The sequence below is a fragment of the Rattus norvegicus genome, chromosome 3, assembly GCF_021556685.1.
Source record: "Rattus norvegicus strain SHRSP/BbbUtx chromosome 3, alternate assembly SHRSP_T2T, whole genome shotgun sequence".
Lineage (NCBI taxonomy): Eukaryota > Metazoa > Chordata > Mammalia > Rodentia > Muridae > Rattus > Rattus norvegicus.
Window position 1 is genome coordinate 42,420,758 of NC_141536.1, and position 16,908 is coordinate 42,437,665.

At 43.1% G+C, this 16,908-nt stretch overlaps 1 long non-coding RNA gene across 1 annotated transcript; it reads left to right on the forward strand.

The window, feature by feature from the left end:
• Window positions 1-1,772: 1,772 nt before the first annotated feature.
• LOC102556145 (uncharacterized) lies at window positions 1,773-9,465 on the forward strand. The gene is made up of 6 exons (XR_015684943.1): window positions 1,773-1,881; window positions 2,503-2,676; window positions 3,479-3,552; window positions 5,228-5,430; window positions 8,439-8,515; window positions 9,194-9,465. It is a non-coding gene; the product is annotated as an uncharacterized LOC102556145 (long non-coding RNA).
• The last annotated feature ends 7,443 nt before the right edge of the window (window positions 9,466-16,908 follow it).

A 16,908-nucleotide genomic window follows, 5' to 3' on the forward strand; every position in this document is an offset into this window, starting at 1 on the left:
TCTGTCACAGAAGCAAGGCATAACATCAGGAAGCCATGGCCAATGGAGCAAGAAGCCGAGAACCCATGTGCTTAAGTGTAAGCACAAAGCAGGGGAAACCCAACTGGGAGTAGGGTTCAGCTCTTAGAGCCCACCTCCAGGAAGTACTCTATTCAGCGAGGCCACACCTCCTTCACCTCTCCAAACACCAACTGGATCAAGCATTCAAATACCAGTGCCTATGGAAACATTTCACTTAAATCACCACAGAAGTGATGGACAGATTATGGACCTTCTTAATCAGAGGTCAAAATAGTAAAAAAGGCAGTGTAGGATTACTTCAAGGGAAAGGATGGTAACTGATGGTTTCAAATGTTTCTGCATTTTACTCTGACATAGAAATAGTGGCAATTTTAGAGTGAACAATCTATATATTTGCCAAAAGAGCAAAAAGGAAAAAAAATAGGCTTACAGGCAACAAGGTCACGTTCTCTCTCTCTCTCTCTCTCTCTCTCTCTCTCTCTCTCTCATTCTCTCTCTCTCTCCCTTCTTTCATTTTCTTTTTTTCAAATAAAATCTTCACACTACTTTGAAGCACAAGGGTTTGCTGAAAATGAAATCTTGCATCTTTTGGTTCTATTGCGAAGAATCATGGGCTTTGTATATTGAAAGGCATTTCCCTGTGGTATTGTGAGATTGTGCTGAAATTGCTGTCGTGGGCCACGGGGAAGAGCTTGGCTGGCAAAACAGCAGCAGTACCTCAGATACAGGAGCTGCTGAGTGAAGGGTGCAGGGTAGGCTCCCTGGGTGATTTGCACAGCTCGCTCTATTTTCCATGCAGTGTTCGGACTCCTCTCCAGAAACATCCCTAATATTTCACTCGGTTCTCCTCATCCCCATGAGTACTCAATGATTTGTATGTGGAAGGGACAGTATTGTAAGTTAGTTATGACTCACTAATTAGTTTTTCTAAATAAAAGTCAAATTCTGTATAAACCCATAGAATTTAACATTTGAACAAATTTTAAAAGACCCTAATTAATTAATTAATTAATCATGGTAGGGCACAGGTGCACACCATGGCATGGATATAGAGGTCAGAGGGTAACTTGTAGGACTTGGTTCTCTCCATCCATCATGGGGACCTCTGGCATGGACCTTGCCTGACAACCCCAACCCCCATTTGGGAACTCCCAAAAACCTTGTCTTCCTCTTGTCTAATGCTGATCTTTTCAGTCTTGCTTTTAGGGAGAAATAGCTCACCTATACAAACTTAAAACGATGTTTGCTTCAATTATCTGCTGGCTTTAACTAACTTGGTTGTGATAGTTTGGGCCAGTGGTCCTTCTCCTTTTGTATTTGGGATTAACACTTCTTCATCAAGCTCAGTGGATCTGCCTGTTTCCACTCTACCAGCACTGGGTAGATGTGAGACCCTATACCTAGCTTTCATGTAGGTGTTAGGGACTTGAATTCAAGTCCTCATGCCTGGATAGTTTAGCAAGCATTTTGTCCGATAAATCACTTTCCCAGTTCCCTGGCCATCTTCTTATAAGAAGACCAGTCAATCATAATACGTGGGAGTTGCATCCTACTCTGGTATGACATCATCTTAACCAATGACATGGCATGGGCTTTATTTTTAATGAAATCATTTACATGAATTCTTGATGGTTAAGTACACTTGCCCTTTTGAAATAAACACAGTTGAACTCATAACAGATCTTGCTCAATATACCACATTATGTTTCAATGTTCTGTGTCTTTAGGCTCTTCCTGCATTGTAATTTCTTATACTTCCCTTATTTTTAAACGACTATGTATAGAAGAGTATATCACTACTTGGTGCTTTCCTCATGATCTGTCTAGTGCAATGTGGTTGCTGGAAGGAAGGCTATCAAGGTGATATGTTTATATCTTAGGCTATAACTTGACTTTTTTTTTTTGCTATAACTTGACTTATCTCTGTAGACCTTGACTTGGATTATGTGCGAGATTGCTCATTTTCTCTCTATCTACACTATGCATGTTAGAAGCTAATTCACAGAGCTCGAGAAACTGGGTTCGGGCTGGAGAGATGGCTCAGCCGTTAAAGGCTAGGCTCACAACCAAAAATATGAGAAACTGGGCTCTTGTTCTCTGAGGGTAAATATCTATATAAGTTACTTTGAATTCATTTGAGCAAAGATCTGTCTCTTAAACCTATCACTAAGTTATTCTATCATTTATGTTTATCAATATGAACTGGTAGGGTTTTTATTTTATATTTGGGTGATATAAATTGCTACTTTACTCACCTTGTTGGCAAAACCGGTCTGGCTTTGTTGTTGGAAGTTCTTTTGGTTGAGTCTTGTGTTACTTTGGTACAATCACACTGTAGGTATAAATGTCCTGAAAGTTACATAGTAAGGGTAGCAAATGATGAAAGTTAAGGGTGGCTGTAAGGGTGGGGCTTTATGTTACTAGGTCTGGTGTTCTCCTCTGGGAGAAACACAAGCTCCTGCTCCCACCTGTCTCCTGCAGCCCTGTATGTGAGAATAGAAGAAAGTTTGGTGAGAACATGCACAGTGAACAGGTGGCCATCACCCCGAGAGCACTTGATCTTGGACCATTAGCCTCCTGAGCCATGAGAAGAGGATTTCCATCACTTGTCAAGAAGTCTACAGCGTGTTGTCATCGTGGCTTCAGCAAATAAGTGTAAGGCATTGCTTTCTTTCTTTCTCTCTCTCTTTCTTTCTTTCTTTCTTTAGCATGTCCTTATTTTGGGCACTATATGATACAAGAGGGCCACAGTTTGTATTTCCTGTCCTAGTCCTATCTAGAATCAGCCCTTCCCAAGGGTCACTGGTACTTTTGACCAGGCCAATTCTCTACTCATTGGCATGCAATTGGGCTCACTATATTAATTATACTTTCAGGATATGTTCAAACTAGATGTCTTCTAGATGAGTTATAAAGTGATTATCTCTGAGCTGGCTGGGGAAGTAGGGTCACATGATTCATCTTCTCCTGCGGTGGCTGAGGTCGCTGGGCCCTGGAATGTTTCAGAGACTGAACGGAAGCCACCACACTGGAGCCAAGGTTTTCCCTCTGAGGTGAACGTTCTCTACTTGCAATGCCTCAGTGCACAGCCTCAGTTACTAGGTTGGTGTGGTGGTGGAGATGAATTAGCCACAGCCTAAACTCCTCGAAAGGAAGGATGCAAACATTTCCTCCTTTTCTGCCTTCATATCACGAGAAAGCATTGTACAGCAGCATGCGCTTATGTCCACCACTGCTTAAGGGTACAAAGGAATTAAAACATCCCCCCCCATAGAGGATCTGAACATCCAGGTTAATGCTCAGCCAAGGTAGAGGGAGCATAGAGAGTAGAGAGGGGCTGTGACCACCCACAGCTCCCAAGAACGTCTAGGTCTCTTTCCTTTAAACCATCAATTTTGGAGGTGGTATGTTTGGGATTGGGTTTTATGTTGTTTTGTTTTGCATTATTTTGATTCAGGATCTTACTCAGGAGCCCAGTCTAGACTGGAATCGTGGCTATCCACTTGCCTCAGCTTCATGAGTATTGGAACTGTAAGCATGAATTACTCTCCTCAGCTTTGGGGTTGATTTTATGAGTTCTGTTCCCTTCTATCTTGGTCTGTCTATAAATGGCTTTGCCCTGCATGGTATGTTTGTACTGTCCCAGTGGTCCAAGTCTGGCGTTGGCCTTTAAGTGCTTAGCTTTCCTAAAGCAGACTGGGGGACCAGGCAATAGTATTTGAGGATCCAGATTCTTTCATTTCTGTCAGGGGTTTTCAGACCCAACACGTGACTCAGGGATAATATACAAGAAACAAACTCTGAAACCCTCTTCTTTTTCCACAGCCCATTAGGTGTGGGTGGGCGAGCATCTCCCTCTTTCTCATACAGCTGAGACTTCCCTAATAACATGCTATATCTCTCTCCTGGATAACATCGATTCCTTTCCCTTCTGAGGACTACCAGATGGATGAGGCCCAGAGATAGAAACCAGCTTAACTATAAGGGAGGTCCATCATACTGGCATTCTAAAATACTATTCTTGATAGAATTGCTGCATTAACTCGATTTATGTGTGGTTAAAAGCTTGACTATGCTCCGATTCAACACACATTTGTCGGGTGCCCGACGTGTTTCAAGTGCTCAATCCATTGTAAGAAAGAGTCCCTGACCTGCTCCTCCCCCACCTTCTCCTCCCCTTCCATACAGTGTGACCAGCATCGCTTCACAGTCATGCTTTTGAATCTGCATTCAGCAGTTCCACATTGAGTACTTGCGAAAGACGCACAGCTTTCTTGAGTAATTTGCACCTCGTCTTCACCCTTACTTCTTGTGGAACACGTTTCCTCATCAGCTCCTGAAGACCAGCTTCTCTCCTCCTGCCTCCTACAGCTGCAAGTTGTTCTCTTCACTGTTATCTGTCTCTACAAGTTTTCCAAAAGCCTCCTTCGATGACGACTCCATTAGTTAATGTCCTATCTGAAAAAGAACTGTATCAGCTCAGGACTCTCAAGACCAAGTTCTCTGCGCAAAGGAGATTTATTTTCCCGAGAGGGACAAAGGACAGGGAATAAGAGACCAGGGCAGGAGACAGAGGATGAGGAAGAAGGGGAGGGAACAAGGGAAGGAGAAGGGGTATTTGTCCCAGAGGGGTACAAAGGACTGCCTCGGAATAGAGAAGAGAGACATGAAAATGGATGGTTTATAAAGGCAAAAGGGGAAGCCCCATGTTAGGATGAAGTGTTTAATTTTAATTGGGCATATTAATTAGTCGAGCCAAAGGGGGCTTTTGATTGTTAGACTCTTATTACTTTAATAGCTAGCAGACAGCCTCAGGAGGAGGAAGTGGCCTCAGAAGAGAATAGACCTCAGAGGACTGCAATCTAATGTTTTATTTTGTTTGTTTGCTTGTTTGCTTGTTGTTGTTGTTGTTGGTTTTTTTGTTTTGTTTTGTTTTGTATTTTTGGTTTTTAGCAAGACAGAGAATGAGGGAGAAGGGCAAGGCCTGCCAGAGCCTTGTTTGCCATGCTTGGCCTGACTAGAGTCCCTCCACTACCTCCTACTTGATTCACTGTTCTTCTTACTACTCTGCTCCTAGCACACTGTGGTGGCTTGAATATGCTTGGCCCAGGGAGTGGCACTATAAGGAGGTGTGGCCTTGTTGGAGGAAGTGTGTACTGGGGGTGGGTGGGTAAGGAGACCCTCCCCCTAACCATGTAGGACCCAGTCTTCTCTTAGCAGCCTTCAGATGAAGATGTAGAACTCACAGCTCCTCCCGCACCATGCCTGCCTGGATGCTGCCGTGCTCCCTCCTTGATGGTAATGGTGTCTCTTCACAGCAGTAAAACCCTACCTAAGACAGACCCTCAGACAAGCATTCATATGCACTCATAAAGACTCCTGAGAAAAGCTTTTCCATCCATTAGCCAGGTAAGGGTGCTCTGTGTGCTATTTTGAAATTAAATAAATGAGTGGGCTCAAGTTTATATCTGCAATTAGCTTTTGGGTCCTGGACATGGCTGTGCTCCTATCAACAATACACATTCAACTGGATACTTCACTCACGCATGCTTCCTGTGCTCCCTATAGTCTTCCTGTTTTGCCCAGTGGTTCTTGACCTCTGGGGATAAGCTATCAGTCTCCTAGGCAGTTGGGTCAGGTATATGCCCATGCATCTAACACCCACTTAAAAAAACAAAACGAAACTCCATTATAAGTCCTGAGTCCCCAGTAAAATTCTGAAATTCATCTTCCAGTAGTTCTGAGTGTTTTGAGATGTGTTTTATTTGGTCATTTTTATTTTTGTATCCTTCATGTTTTAAATAAATAAGTGGGCTCAAGTTTCTATCTGCAATTAGCTGTAATGTTTGCAAAATATGCTTTACCACAGCTTCTTTAAGTTGCAGCGTGTCTTAAATTAGGCTTCTATCGTAGAAATAAAGAGGCGGTAGCGAGTAAAATGCCTGATTATTTACTTTAAATGAACCACTATGTGTAAATGCACATCATTAACCTTGCCAAAGCATTGATTGCTACCATCAACACTATCAGCAGTGCTGCAAAGACTTTGAGATCACATTTTCTCCCTTAAGAAATTATTTAAGAGTCGGAAATGGGGTAACATTTAGTTACTTGATGAAAGTACCATGGATTTCCTATTCTGGGGAGTGATAGAAATTGCTACAATCTCATCGCGTTGGAAAATAATGGTCCCGAAGACTAGGGCAGAGAGAGAAAAGCAGAATCAAGTCAACGGTTTTTGCAGCAGTAATTACAGACTGTGAGGTGGTGGTTGTGTTTAAGGGATTTTGAATGGGAATTTAATTTAGGGAGTAGTAAATATCAGGGTAGTTAACCCAAGGACAAGGGAGACCTGATAAGCTCCAAGCTATTTCCTTGCCTTGGAGGATTACCTGATATTTCTTCCAATAAGCCCCTGATTTTATGCAAATCAGCAAAGCCTCTGCAATCCAAGCAGCCAAATCCAGAGCAGAGAGAAATCAGCAGAAAAGACAACGCTAGCGCCACTCGCCTTGTGATTTGCTTGACTAATAATGGAGATGGTACAGGGACAGAAGTGGCCAGTTTAACTGTATTGTTACATTTCACTGAGCCTTAATCTGTCATTTATGAAATATCACAGACAAGTCACGGAGGGACCACACTCTCACTTGCTTACTTTACAAGGACCTGAGGTCCACGTGGGAGAAGCTTGCCTACTGACCACTGTGGTGAGCTGGGCAAACATGACCTCCCATAAGCCACTCACATTCAAACTTAGCACAATTATTCACAGGGCCTGGGTTCAGTCAGAAGGCTTTTGGGTGGTTCCCTCTGGGATGAATGATAGAGTGATACAGTGTCTGAATGTAAATCTCTCCTGTCGGGAAACAGGTTTTAAGATCCTTCCACATGTTATTGAGAGATTGCCTCTCATTCCATAATTACCTCCCCCACCCTCCGAAAGGTGCTCTCTGTAATGTGAAGCTGGCCCCTTTATGGTTTTTCTTTACACATTGAGTTTACCAGTAGAGGGTGCTAGAGAGACATTAGAGGAGAAGAGCTTTCTTGCCTTTTTTCTGCCCTTGCCTACTTCTAAACTTTTGGTTGTGGATTTGAGGATTACACCCAGGACACCTGTACTGAGAGCAGCTTTGGTGGCTTTTGGCTCCTATAGGCACAGGGCTTCTTACTAATGTTCTGTTAGCGTTAGTCACTTTGCAGGAAACCAACCTTCTGCAGTGTATTCAGCGTGTCTATGCCCAGCTCCAGCAGAGCACCAAGGCTGGCCACTTTCCCAGGAACCCTGGGAAACTTTTACAGTAAAACCTCTCTATTGAGACATCTCCCTTTGGGTAGTAGCTTCTCTGACAAGCTACAATTGCCAGCAAGTCCTGCTGGCGAGTCATTGATGACTTCATTGTTTGTTACTTTGTCACACCCTTAACGATGGCTCCATCAGTTCAGAGTACTATAACATCCAGTCACAGAATTGGTAGGTACTTACTCCTCACAGCTCTGAGGTCTGGAGATCTGGGATCAGTAGGCAAGCAGGATTGGATTTCAGCAAACTTATACAATGCCAGGGCTCATGCTGCTGACTTCTTGTACTGTCACAGAGGAGACAGACTGAGAAAACTCTCTGGGCTTCCTCCACAAGGGCATTGACCTTGATCACAAAGGCTCCAACCTAAAGAGCTAGTTCCCTCTAGTCTGGACCTCAGGGTTAGGCAGAAGCGTCTCAGATACAGTATCTCAGCTTGAGTTTGTGGTTAGAAATCTACCATGTCCATGTGCAGAGTGCTCCTTACTTCTTAATGGCCAAATTCTCATCACTCCAGTTTCTTCTTAAGGCTCAGTCCTGGTAGTGAACTCCTTTTTCAAATGACTGGATCTCAATGAATTCTAAACTCCCCCAAGCTGCCTGTAGCTCTCCCACTTATACTGGTGTTGTTTATGTAGAATGTCATGCCCAGTCAAACAAGATGCCTCTGCCTATGCCCACATGTATGTCAGACAGGACTTAAAATATATGTTCAGGTCTCTTGGGTTGAATGAAGTATTAATTATTTACCTCCATTTAATAGAGGGAATATTGGGGACATAAAAAAGTATATGATTTCCTCATAATCGAATACCAAGTTAAGTGTGGGTGAGTTAAATAAGGGGCTGGAGCCAGAACCCTAGCATTCTAACTCCAATCCAGTGTTATTTCTTTGCAGTTACACTGAATCTATTCAGGAAAAAAAAACCATATTACTTCAGCAGTTACTTGCATACAACTTCATTAGCTATTCACATTCTAGGTATGCTTCTCGGCTAGGAGGAGGTTGGGTAATTGTGGAATTCAGTACCAGAATCACATCATGGACTATGTACCACCCATGAGACCCAGAGGGTAAGTGGACATTGTCGTGATTTTCATATCTATGTTACAGGGTCATTTATTAAGGAAGAAAAGTCTCACGTTGTACACGAAGCCACTATGATTATCACTGGACTTTAGGAAAACAAGGTAAATGAAAAGATCATTAAATCATAATAATCCACTAGAATATAATGTCACACTCCTGTGATTACATTGTCTGGGAGGCAGAGGCAGGAGGATGTCAAATTTGAGCTTGCTTTGGGACTCCTACTAAGAGCCTTTCTCAAAAGAAAAAAAAAAGAATCATGATAAACCCATCCCCCTTTATTTAATTAAGTTCCTCATATTTCCACACATTCATTTTAGGAGAGAAAGATTTCAAAATCCTTTTCTAGTGTTTCTCCCTGACCTGCCATTGTTTCTGCTCCTTCATAAAGACTTTGTGTCTTATAGCACAGTGTGGAATGTGTTTGAATGAGTCCAAAGGCTTCTCGATCCCTCCTTCATCCTTCCGTTGCGTGGTCAGTGTGGATAAATGGAGAGTTAGCTGTGTGTGGACTCATGTATTCTCAGAGCCTTCTTCTGCCTGCCGCATTGGCACAGAGACACATAGGCGGTCCTGGGCTACCATCCTCTGTGACTGACGTCTGACTCCAGGGCTGAGATCCACACAATGTTACAGACATCAGCTTAACCCCTCAGCAGTCAGGGGATCTTTCTTGAAGGACACTTTTGTTTAAGAGATTTGGGTTCAACCAACCCCAGAGAAGTTTCTGTTTCTTCATTTGCATGTTTTTAATTTTATTTTACATGTTTGGTTTTAAGCAAAAGCCTGTGTGGAGATAATAAATGATAGAGGAGATGCGGTGGCTTAGAAGAGACTGAAGGACTCTTGCTGCTCTTCCAGAGGAACTGAGTTCAGTTCACAGCACCCACAACAGATGGCTCCCAAGCAGCCGCAACTCCAGCTCCAGGGGATCCTACTCCATTTTCTAGACTCCAGGGGCATCTGCACTCACAGGCATGCATGTGGACATATGCACACAATTAACAATGACTCTTAATAAAAGTAATAAATGACATTGAGGTAAAAGTTGATAGACTTTGTTTTGTTCTTTTCCTTAAGATATATTTTCTCCAGAGTAGTAGTTATTATTTTCACTCTACAGGAAAAGCATCCATGTGTGGAACAATGGTGTGGGTCCATTTGGCTTGGAAAGAATTCTCTTCTCAGTTGGCCATACTGCTTCTTAAGCTGTGTATGGTTTGTGTGGCATCGTGAACTGGAGGTGCAGTCCTCATGCACGTTAGCGTTGTGCTTGCTGTTTCCTGCTGCCTGTGGAGTCAGGATCGTGGTCTTTCTCTGAATGCAATTACTTTCCACTTATTCATGCACAGATCACACTCAAGAACAATGCATCATTTCCTACGTTGACCTTCTATTTTTATGCTCTATGCGCTTTGAGTTTACTGACTCTATGGTCCTCTTTTCTAGCTGGCTCAACTCGAATCAGGACTGGCTAAAGCTTGACAATGGTTTTCCTGCCTTCAGACAGAATTATGACTTTTACCACAGTGCCTGCCATCTTGTGTTTTATCCACCAGACCGGGTGGGCATGAAGAAGACAGTGAGGCACAAGTAGATGGTTAGAATGAGCATCGCCAGTCTTTGTGCCACGGGCCCCCTTCTCACCCCAGAGAGGCTCTTAGGCGAGGAGAGGGAAGTTGCTCAAAAAAATTCCACTTGTTTTGCCTCAATTAGCTATAAACATATTTTATACCATTTTGAAACAACATCTTAAAGACATTTGATTTAAAGTATTTTCAAGTAAAACTTGCTGTGCCTGTGTCCTGTTGTGAAGCCTCCTTACAGGGCTGTCACTGTACATATGGGCACAGATGAGGCTCAAGAGTGATCAGGAAAGTTACAGATAGTTGCATTCCGTAAATCAAATCCCACAGTATAGCAGAAATGTGCGAGATGCTTGTTTTGGAGTAAGATGTTCATACACGCCAAAGGTTCCTCACAGCAATTCTTTAGTGGCCAACGAAGACAGACAGCACCAGAGTCAAGACAGACAAGAGTCAAGGCTGTTTTCAAGAAAATCTTGGATCCTAAATCACATCCTTTATACTGAATGGGTTTCTTTTCCCCAGCACAAAGCTGGTTTAAACGTTGCCTAACTATTCTTTTGCAGTGTTATTTTTGCTTGTCAAGCAAAACACACACAGCGGCATGGCACAGGGACAAGCATTTTAACAAACACAGGTGCGTGGAGTAGAGGTTCATGGGAGTTTGCTGTAGGGACTGAAAAACATCACGTGGCACCATCTGCTATGAAGACCAATCAATTATATGAGCTGATGTTGCCCTAACCCAGAGGAGAGCCGACTTGAGTCTTCACTCTCTGTATCTCGGGGCTGCAGGGTGTACACACTTGCTTTTTCCTGGAAGGAGGAGGTGGTGAGTCGCAAAAGCCCCTTATTAAGCTAAACACTATTCTTGGATATTGTGTACATTATAGCTAGAGTGGCTTAAACATTCCAACAATGAGTCCTGAGATGCAAAGAAAACTTGGGGGCAAGTATTGGTCAAAAACAAATGATTTGCAGGGAGTCCTTCGAGCCAATTATCATGTGTGGTTACAGAAGGACAATGGATGGGGCCGCACTATGTTAAAGTTCTTGGATGACATCAGGGCCAAACAGATGCTGCATGGGAGAGCTCCTCAGCCTTAGGCAGAAGCAAATCCAAAGTCAGTGTCTAGCAACACTTCATAAGCCAAGACGTCCCGGATCCCCGTGAAGGAAGCAGAGATTCACACAAAAATTACAGCTAAAACCAGGAAGCCATCCCCAGTGGAGGCAGCAAAAACACAAGAGAAAAATGAGCACAGGCAAAAACAAGGTAATTAAATGGTCTGAGTCAAGTTAGGGATTATTTATGTTTAAAATTATAGACAGAGGGACTTGCGGTAAGATGGAGCCCTAGTAACCATGTCACGGGGAGGCTGGAGATAGGCAAAAAAATCAAAGGGAACAGGGATATTTTACTACTACTTCTGTAACCTATGTTGACCTGGTCAACACCCCAGACCATAAGGCCGTCAGACCCACCGACCTTTTTCCACCATCAGACTGGACCTGCTGCTGAGATCATAAACACCAGTAGCTGCCTCTACCATAGTGGGGTTCTCCTCTGACCCAACCAATGACACTAGACTAAAAGACTCCGGCTAGGACATCTTCAAAATCAGGGCAGTAGAGGTTTCATAGAAGGGGTTCCCAATGCTACCAGGGTCACCGTCAGTAAAAGGCAAAGCTCTGGGAGCTAAGCCAACTTGATCTACGTAGTAATCTACAGCTGGAGATACTGATCGAGGTCCTATTTCAAAACCAACCTAAACCAGAGTTATAGCCAAACTCAGTGCCACAGCTTTGATGTGCCTCGCTTCTCATGGACTCAGGGTTGTGTTACTCTCCTGTGGCTCTACTGGGAGGTAACAGGAACAATTCAAAGCACTCTTCAAGAATGTGTGGGGACACCAGCCCCCTCCTCTCCCTTTCCTTCACCTGCTGCCACAAGGTGACCGGCTTTGTCCCATGGGATTCCCATCACATGTGGTCCCTGTAGATCCAGAGCAACAACACAGCCATGTGACTATGGACGGAAACCTCCACAGTGTGAGCCAAAATAAATATTTTCCCTTTAGCCGTTTCTCGTGGGTATTTTGACACTGTGGCAGACTGCTGACTAATTCAAAGTGCAAGGGCAGGAACACCTGGCACTGTCTTATTTCCCCCCATTTTCTTGATGAAATTGGTGACATAATCAGAAAGGGCAGGGCAGGACAGCTGTTTATGAGGAGAAGGCTCTGTAGGACACTGCATAATTAACCAGAATAAGGCATGGCTAATCACCGAGAGTGTGGCTGCAATCTGGCCCAGCCCGGTTAATCACAGCTACGAAATGAGTGACGGTGGACAGTCCAGGTAATTTCCTCAGCTTGTAGCATAGAGGCGAATAAAAGACTCTAGGTAAGACACTCACAGGACAGGCTGAAGCAACCTAGTGGATATCTACTGCAAATGCCAGAAGGACTTACGGAAAGAGGGCAAGTTAAGGTGCCTTGGTATGAGCTGAAGAAAGAGAGTCAGAATGAGAGGAAAGAGGCTTCATCCCACAGACAGAAATTGAAGGGACTCTTTGAAGATCTACAAAGGAAGCCAGGCAACAATGGATAACAACAGCAAAACCAAAGTCACGGGGCCCAGAGCAAGAAGCCAAATGCATCGCAGTCCCTCTGTTCCTTGATAGGGGAAGGGGCTCAGAAGCTGATTCCAGTAGGTAAGGCAGATGAAAGTCAGGCACATCTGGACAAGTCCATAGACCTCTTCTGCCTCAAATCCAGTTGTGGGCTTTGGTAAAGCTTCTGGCAGACAGATTAGTTACAGAGAGAAAGCCATTTTGACACAGTGGATGACCTGGAAAGCCCTTGCTGGGCTCCATATTAAAAGAGAACCTGTTGCAAAACTTGAGGCGCTCCAGAGGCCATGTGATCCATAAATGGGAGAGCCTTGTCCTTCTCTATCCTCCAAATGAGGGAAGACTTGGAGAAGCAATGTAGAGTGCCAGGAAGGTTGGATCATGATAAGCTCAAGGGTATTGTGGCAGGAGGCTGGATCAGGCTGGGAAGTGCATGATGAGAGCTACCTCTGCTCTTGATGTCTGAGAACAGCTCTCCTAAATTGAGAATAAGCCTGGGGCTTGATAACTCTGAGGCCAGGAGGTAGATCAATTGATTTTTGGTCGATCTGCCTTTCCCTACTCTTAAGCCAAGGACTCTGATGTTCTAGAGACAGCTACATTGGTATCCCATCAGCTCTGTATTAATCCCCATGAGGTCTGGACAGTATGAAGGTAGGGGTGTCTGGCTGTGCTGATCTTCATGATACTCATGCTGCCCATATCCTCAACACCCCGTCAGCTAACCACTGGCTATCCCATCCAGAACGACCTGGACAGTAGCGGGAGGGCGGGAGAGTCTATGCAGACACAGCTGGCAAAGGTAATTGTGGCCAGATGAGGCTCTTGATAACACGAAGAGGGAAAAGTGCAGCCAGGATGACAGCCATGGAGGGCACAGGCAGAATTCTCCATACCCAAAACCAAAGGAAAGACAAAGCTCCATGGGTTTGTTCAAACCCGCGAGTCCATGCGCATCGCTGGCGGCCTCTAACTCCTAAGGACAAAGGGAAACTGCTCCGACACTTCATTGCCTTCCCTCCACATTGAGCAGGTATTGCATGGGTTTTATGATTTTACTGTTCGTGCTCATATGTTCATCTAATTTGTTTACATACTTCCTTACATGTTTTAGGCACCACATTTTCTTTTCCCTTGCTTTTTTTTTTTAATTGTCTTTCTGTCCCTGTGATTTCTCTTTGCCTTTAACATGCTTAGTAGTGTTTTGATCTTATCTCACTGGCTTTTAAAAATTCATATTTTCATTTTACTCCTGACATTTACAAATTCTGGTTTTGAACTTTTACAGTATTTTAAAATCTTCCCTTTCTCTTTATTTCTTCACCTTTGTCCTTCCCCTCCACATAGTATTCTCCACTTCCATTCTTTTTCCTGTATCAACTTAGCCTTGTTTCTCCTTTAAAAAAATTCTTTTCTTGTGTCATTTGTGTATCTCATGCATTTACTGTTTCCAAACTTACCCTAAACCAACCTCTTTCTATAGATAAATAGATAGACAGACAGACAGACAGACAGATAGATAGACAGACAGACAACCAGCCAGCCATAGCCAAGGCTGGCCTTGAACCTGTGACCTTTCAATGCTTCTGCTTCTCAAGTGTTGGGATTAAAGCCTGTGCCATTACAACCAGCAACACAGTAATTTTGAATGTGTCCCGTGCAGATGAAAGATGGATTCTTTTGTTATTATGTCACAGGGTCTTATTCTGTAGTCTAGTTGTGGCCATCCTGGAATTAACTGAGGAGATTAGGGAGGCCTCAATATCATAGATTCACTTGCCTCTGTCTCCTGAGTACTAGGACTAAATGTATGTGCCACCACACCCAGTCCAAAAGTATTATTTTAAAAAATCAGGCTGTATATGGTTCATTGGATAAATTCTTAAAATATAATTGACAGAAAATCCTTGAAAGTACAAAACAAAATACACTCCCAACAAAAGATTAGTACCTAACATATACCAAGACTTATGAATGAGTAGGACAAAGACAAAAAGTCAAAAGACAAACAGACAAGGAGTGGGTAAATCATGGAAGAAAGAACTCAATTACATACCAGAAATTCATACAAATATTTAACCCAGAACTGGAGAGATGGAGCACCAATTAACAGCACCAACTGCTCTTTCAGAGGTCCTGATTTCAATTCCCAGCCACAACATGGTGGCTCACAACCATCTGTAATGGAATCTGATGCCCTGTTCTGGTGAGTCTGAAGACAGCTACAGTGTACACACACATACATAAAATAAATAAATAAATCTTTAAAAATATTTAACCTTAGTAATAGTTAGGGAAATATAGAATATACCATATACAACAGCCACATTGGCAAGACAATTATGTGGCTTATAATACCAGACTTAGTGGCAAGAATATGGGAGAATAGAAAACCATGCATGATTGGCAGAAATGTAACTTGGTAAATCATTGTATAGGGCAGTGTCATAATATCTAATTCAAACTGATTACATGTCAACCTATGATCATATGTCCTAGCAAAACTCATGTAAACACACAAAGATGTGTATATTATGAGTAAATATCCATTTTGCAGGAAAGCCTCCATTGAGCACAAAAGAACAAATTGTAGGACATGGATAGACCCATTCACACCCACCATACACTTGTACACACACACACACACACACACACACACACACACACACACAGCATCTCTAGCTCAAAAATGTGAAGTCAAAAGGGCTCCAAAGTCTAACTTTTGACCATTGACATGTCAGTCCACAGATGATACATTGCACATCTGACTTCTGATGGTTCACTGTATACATGTTTTGGTTCACGTGTAATTTACTTAAAATGTTGAATAAAGGCACTGTCAGCCTAGGTGTACATGAAACATCAATCAACTTGTGTTTGTGTTTGTGCTTGGGTCCCATACCCAAGATACCTCATTATTCATACATACAGACTTTACATTCTGAAAGTAATTCAAATTCTGAAACATTCCCTCTACCTAGACTTTGGGACAATGGTACTCAATGTGTAACATGATATAAATATGTATATTGTATATAATAGCACCTGTAATGTATGAGATGTTATAGTTTATATTTAATATGTACACAGATATCTTAAACCTCCTTGTGAAATTATAAGTAAATACTGGTAAGTAATTTTCAATCCCCCCTCATATGGTTACCAGCAAAATCCCTCCTTTTGACAGATCCCTATTAAGTATCTATCTACTTTTGTTTTAAATCTTTTATAGTTGGACATCTTCAATGTGGAACGCACACACAGAACCACACAGAATCACTGAAGGGACAGAAACCTAAGAAGCAAACCAAGGTAAAGTGCTAAAAAGTCAGCGGTGAAAATCAGGTTATAACTGACGGAAACAGAAGCCCAATCGTGGTTGTGTAACAAAGGGCTCTACCTCCTTAAGAAAGAATTAATGTTTAGCCAACACGTTGCAGTCACTCGTGATGAGGGAATGCTATAAGACACGTTATTTTCAAACCCAAATTAGAAGCAACTGACTTTGGAATGTCATAACCCTACGATGTTAGTTGCATCGGGCAGTAGCAACACAAGTCTAAATTGTATGTTTGAGGTTACTACAGCCTTGGGTCCTAAGAAAATTGGCCCACTCTCCTCGATGAACGTGGTTAACTGGCTTACAGACTCACAGGTTCCTTCCCAGCCCAAGGCTGACTGCCCGGTACACCGAATGTTCCTGTATGCATCGCTGAAAAACAAACACAGGCTCAGGTCACTGGAAAGGTGAGGACAGCCAGCAAGCTGGTGAGGAGGTCACAGAAACAACTTCCGGCTCTGTGTCTCTAACTCACCTTTCAGTGTCCTGCCGAGGAGAACAGGACATGCCGCAGGGGGTGTGTTGAACCAGGCCTGACTTTTGACATAAAATCTTAGGGAAGTTGTGCTCTTGACGTGACCCAAACATCAGGTGCTTAAATTGTAAATCGGAGGTCTAGTTAAAATCTGGCAGTACGCCGATTTTGACTTCAGCTCTCCTAATGGGCCTTCCTTTTAGTGGGATGGTTTGCTCCTCAGTGCCTACGGAACACATTATCCACCATAGCCCCGCCATGGCTTCTTTTTCTGTAAATGAATTGAAAAAATTCTTGTGTCTCCCAGGGTAAAACGTTGCAGAGATTAACCCAAAATTCACATCCTACTTTACCTTGAAGACCCTGAGCAACTTCCTGTCTTTTGCGGCGTCCTTGGCCTCCTGCCCTTGTACAGGTGAAGTGGGCGGGGCTTCTGTTTGTATTATTATAGGAACGCT